General features: G+C 30.9%; 1 long non-coding RNA gene across 1 annotated transcript; it reads right to left on the bottom strand.

Moving 5' to 3' along the window:
• Nucleotides 1–310: 310 nt before the first annotated feature.
• LOC130444046 (uncharacterized) lies at nucleotides 311–4,527 on the bottom strand. Its single transcript, XR_008909905.1, has 2 exons — nucleotides 4,430–4,527; nucleotides 311–918 (listed from the first exon to the last, which is right to left on the bottom strand). It is a non-coding gene; the product is annotated as an uncharacterized LOC130444046 (long non-coding RNA).
• Nucleotides 4,528–5,992: the final 1,465 nt, after the last annotated feature.

Below are 5,992 nucleotides of genomic sequence, written 5' to 3'. Positions count from 1 at the left end.
AGTTGAGTAGAGTGTGAATGCAAAAAATTTGAGTGCTGCAAGTACGCACAGTGTTCACATGGTGAGGAAGAAATAGAGTAGCAAAACCCGAGCCAGCTCCCTCTCGAGCATGTATGCATAATATCGTCACACATCTACCAGGACTGAAAGGCCATGCAGCAACGGATAAACCAAAGACTTCCTAGGAAGTCAGACCTTTACTATTATGACAAAATTCTTTTAATAATATTAGAGCACACCACATTAATATCACCTTTCTAATTATTTATATTAATAGACAAGGTTATGGACGAAAATGCTTAAACAGATATTTCAAAACCAGTTGATAATTTTTATTTTTCATTTCAAATTTACAAATAATAAAAGTAAGTACAAAAACAAAAACATGGATTTTATTGTTAAACCCATCAAAAACTACTCCGGCACTTTTTAAGTAACTACTCGTTTAATATAATGTTTGAATTTATCGTGAGAAATATCTTGAAGTTTAGCTATTTTTACTTTAGCATTTTCTTCTTTACATATTGCACACATTTCCTTGGAAATTCCATGTAGCGGACTTTGGTAATAAACTGATTTGCCCTCAAGAGTTTTATTTTTTTTGTGAAACCAGTTGTGTATAATAATCTCGGCGATGCAAACGAGGAGAGAAAGTATTGGATGGAAAAATATCATAGTCGGCAATAGAAATATAGCTGCTGTAATTAACTGAGATTCTAATGGATCTGCTTTCCGAATTTTTCCTTTGTGTTTTATTTTAGTGTCTTTTGGTGGTTTGTAATATATACTTGGTATTTGAAATCTTCTTGTGAATAAGATTTCATTTTCCCCTGTTTCGACATTTGATATTGGCAAGAATACCGATATTTCTCCCGTTTCTAAATCCAAAAAATGTGTACTTCTTTCGTCCATTTTTATCTGAAAGTACATTATTCCTTTATATTCTCTTTTAAAAATAATATAAAAGTTTTATAAACAGAGTGTTTATTTTATTCTATATACCTATCCAAAAATAATTATTTGAGACAAGTCATACCTTTTTAATGATCATTAAAAGTTTGTTAAAATAAATATTTTTCTCAAGGACTTTTCGAAAACTATGATTGAGTTAACCCTTATTATGATCTGAATGGGGTTCGTCATTGTTGTCCTAAAACTGATTCTACCCTGATAGACCGTATGTAAATGTGATCAGCTGACGGGTTGTTTCATTTTTCTATGGATTTTTGAACTTTAAAAGTAATTTATTCCACTTAAATGGCTGTCTGCTATTAATTCTCATGAGCAGCGTTATTGATAGGTTGTTTTGGCATTCCAGTAAAAAATAATTTAAAAAAATTAGTATTGAACTTTAGTGCAAAATCCATGTGATAAACATCTAGAATCTAATAAACAACTAAATAAATATCAGCGAAGAATTAACACACATAAAAGTAATAAGAATCAAAAGTTCTTATCCGCAATCAGCTGAAAAGTTTTATAACTGAGCCCGTGTTATAGTTTCTGAAAAGTCCTTCAATCAAACCGAAAGTTAATGGTCTCTTCGCATACATCGTTGTCATATCTTATTTTCCCGATTAATAACACAATTGAAATGTAAGCAGTCGAGTTAAAACTGCGGCAAATTATGAATAATATTATGGGGACTAGAAATTGATGTCTTTTAAGATTATTGATATTTATTAATTTCTAAATAATTGAACATTAGACTTTTTTTGTAAGTTGGGCTGAAATGGCCAGTCAAGTACCAGAGGAGCGTATCAGCATCATTGTTTGCTTTTTGAGTTTCGCAAGGGTAATAACGCACAGTTGCAACAGAAAACATTTGCGATGTTTATCCTAGTGCATTAGATTTTCATAAATGCCTAAGATGGTTTTATTACTTCAGATTTGGTAATGTAGACCAGAGCTAGAACTTTAGAGAGTGCTGACCCCTATTAAACAGGAAGGACAACAATTGCTAAAGGCAGAAGTGGAAGTAAATCCACATCTGGTAATCGAGGAACAGTAGCAGCAGATTGGAAAAATAAACAGAACAAATATTTGGGCCCCAATAATCGGTCCGAACAAAACAAAGCCAACCAATTCGTCACATGCAACGTATTGCTTGAACGGTTCCATACAGAACCGTTATTTGATCACTTGTTTACTGGAAACGAAAAATGGGTCCTATATGATAATGAAAAAGATAAAAGACAGTGGCTTTGTACGAAGTGAAGAGAAATGAAATAGTTGATAAGCTTGCTAAAGTGGAGGCAGACAAGCCCTTCATGAGACTGAACCCTTATGCGGTATCAGTTACAAAACAATAGAAAAAGCATTGGAAAAGAAGGTAGATATGAGCAAAACCAATTATTGGGACAACATTCTGGGACTGAGATTTTCCTGGGAAACTACAATCAGAGAAGATCATCTGAATGTATCCACCTAAGTAAGAACAGTATACGAATACTAACAGTAGTTCTATCGGGGCACTGTCGCCTCAACAGACACCTGACTTAGCAGATAATGCGCGGCGTGCAGATTTTGTTGCACAGAGGACGAAACTTATATACACATTCTCTCGAAGTGTACGATAAGCCTTTATATGGGTTTTAAGTTAACTTAAACTGTGGTGTGATAAAGGTAGTTGTCTGAGGATATCTTTTAAACATGTCTTCAACTGTTTGAAATGGAATCCTTTGTCATCGTGGAGGATGCCCTATATCATAGTTTTGGAACTATTACTTAGGATAGGCAAGGACATTGATTGAATAATAAAATCATGTCCCATATGGTCTAAGCAGTTTACAGAAGGAATGACTGTCTGAAAAATTTCCATACTAAATTGGAATTTCTGAAACCGTTGGTGATATTCATTTTGAACACACTTTTCACACTACCACTACACCAACTCGCACAACTACACTGTACGATGCGCGTTTCGATAACCAAGTTATCGTCTTCAGATGCTGAAGGTAAACGTAAATGTAAACGAGAGATTCTCACTATTTTAAACGCTTAGTTTCTATTTGGCAATCGTATGATTGGTTACGAAGATTTGTCTGAAAATGGAAAAAATTGACTATCGAGATGTCATTAAATATTTGTTTTTAAAAAAGCACCATTTTCACTTAAATGTAGGAATGGTTAAAAACTGTAGAGACCATCTTTGAGGACAAATCTTTTGGGAAGCTGAATTAAAATGCGGCCTTATCAGCTTGACATCTTTCGAGCCGGTGAAAAACTGTGACAACCAATAATATCATCGAAAAAGTTTAAATAGTCTTGGAGGACCGTCAGATTAATGATGGAGAGATAAAAGAGGCTATCGGTATAATAAAAGAATGAATTTGCCATAGGTGCCGGACCAAAAGCGCATTCGAATGAACATTTCCCAGGTCTTATTGACGCGGTTTAAGGAAAATGGGGTGGAATATTTACATCAATTCATAACAGTGGATAAAACTTATATCCACCACTACACTTCTGAAATGAAAAAAAGCAAATATGGTTTCATCGGCTGGAAAAGTGATGGCGATTGTTTTTTGGGATAGTTATGGGATTGTGTGCATCGACTATCTTCAAAAATGCAAAATAATAACAGGAAAGTATTATACATCATTGCTTGATAAGGAAAGAGTGAAAATCTTCTCAGTGATCGCTAAAATTAATGAACTGTAATATGAGTTGATTGACCATCCACCGTATTAATCAGATATGGCCCTGTTTCTTAACCTTCAATTGGAAGAGATAAAAGGTTAAAGCAGTGCTGTGTCAAATGTATAGACTTAAGAGGGGACTATGTTGAAAAATAAAATTGATTGTGAAAAAAATGTATCCTAGCCGTGAGATTTATCTAAATTTATGTCAGATAACAGCAAAAAAATGTTGGAAAACTAACAATAACCATAGTTAAAAAGTAACTGTTTCGACAAACCGCCCCGATATGTAAAAAAACAACTTCTAATTACAACCCTTTTCTGTATTATCGGTATACAATTAATATATCTTCGATAACGCGTATTTAACATAATGTCCATACAGCAAAACACACAAAATTTGACTATTAAAGAAAATGTTCAGAATTGGTTTGGAAATGTGAAGTATTAGTAGATCAAATTAAGTATGAACCAAATACTTCCACCGTAAAATAGTCCTGAATAGTTTTTAATATTATCACTTTGTATGCAACAACGTTGTCTCATAATATATTATTTGTTAGGTTAATTAACAAATTGGTAATTTATTTTTGTTAAATTTGTATTAAAAACTATCCCATTAGAAAATATTTCAATCCAATGAACATGGTTATCACTAGATCGACCTTCAGTCATATCAATAATAATAAAAAATAAACGAACATTAATAATCATTTTAACCTGACCAATTACACGTATTCAAATATTTGCCTTTCTTAAATAAATGTATATAATCAAATATTACTTACAATCCTTTATTAAACCATTTTTTTATAATTGTTTTTTATTGCGTATTCATAAAACGTCGATCGAGACAATACCAGACTCTATATAATTTTGAATCAGTAAAACAACCAAGGTCAGAAAAATTATACAGGCCAACTGTACACTCTTTTATTGGACGTATAAAATTCACTCAATACATACATTTCATAATTGATCAGTCCATTCTTTTCTAAAATTAATATTCATTTTTTTGTTTGTACATTTCATAAGAGAAGATTCAAATACAAAATCATGTATAATATATTTACATAGGAAATTGCACAGGTTTATTCATTTGTCAATGAGTTAGAATAATCCATCATAAATAAAATATATACTTCAAGATTTGATCCAAAAGTATCCGTCTACTTTCATATTCCTTCATGAGTAATTTGTTTATTATCCGGCGAGTGAAATTCTTCAAACTAGCTTTAAGAACACATTTCTAGCAGTATATCCACTTTTTGAAGCAGTCCTGGAAGTCGATGTGGTGAGTGAAAGGTCGTAATGTGTTGTAGAAGGGAAGGGCCTCCAATCAGTTTGATTTCAATAAAACCGTATCGTTGGTATATTTTCAACTTATATATTTAATAACGCTCACATTATATTATGTTTATTGACCTCTAACAACACGATCGCTCGATTTTAATAATACCATTAATCACGGCAATGATTAATGAATTCATAAAGTATTTAAATATAAGATGGAAATAGTATTTTGTATCTATTTTCAGATACTTAGATAAGTCTGGTAAATTAATAATTAAATATTGGCTCATAACACATGGCACTTAGTAATCACGAGATCTAATATATATATATATATATATATATATATATATATATATATATATATATATATATATATATATATATATATGTATATATATATATATATATATATATATATATATATATATATATATATATTATATATTATATTTTGAGGTTAAATTATTTTGAATTTTGTTGTTTTCGGGATATAATTATTGTATCTTGAAAAATTTTACTCACCTTAAATTTATGATTTTCATAAAATATTCTCAATCTTGTATACTTATTAAAATTGATTTTTTTTTGGAACCCATATACTAACACACTAACGTACGACACACTAATGCAGAGTTTGCAAAATTCAACTAACTTATTTGTCACATCAATGTTTGATATCTTATTTTACTTTTACCTTTGTAGTAATTTCGTCGTTTTATTTTTATAAAAGATAAATCTAGAAAACTAGAAAAGTAAAATCAAAAACATGTCAATTAATTTCCAAACGTGACCTTTTCCATATTTATTTGAGAGGATATTTTAAAATTTTACGCATAGTGACAATTATAATGTGAATTTTCAACTACTAGTGAAAAATAACAGACTTAAAAACAAATTGTATGCTCTACATTTTTATATAATTTCTGTTCAATTGAACATCAAGTGTCTCGTGGTTATGGAGAATAGTAGTACCAATTTGGGCTTTTTAAATAATAAATACCTAGTGCTTCTTCAAACGTATTAATTTGATTGTGTTACAATTCTGTTCTAGAAAT

The sequence above is a fragment of the Diorhabda sublineata genome, chromosome 5 (genome assembly GCF_026230105.1).
Source record: "Diorhabda sublineata isolate icDioSubl1.1 chromosome 5, icDioSubl1.1, whole genome shotgun sequence".
Taxonomy (NCBI): domain Eukaryota; kingdom Metazoa; phylum Arthropoda; class Insecta; order Coleoptera; family Chrysomelidae; genus Diorhabda; species Diorhabda sublineata.
The sequence above is the reverse complement of the archived record's forward strand: the minus strand, read 5'-3'. Positions and strand labels throughout refer to the sequence as shown.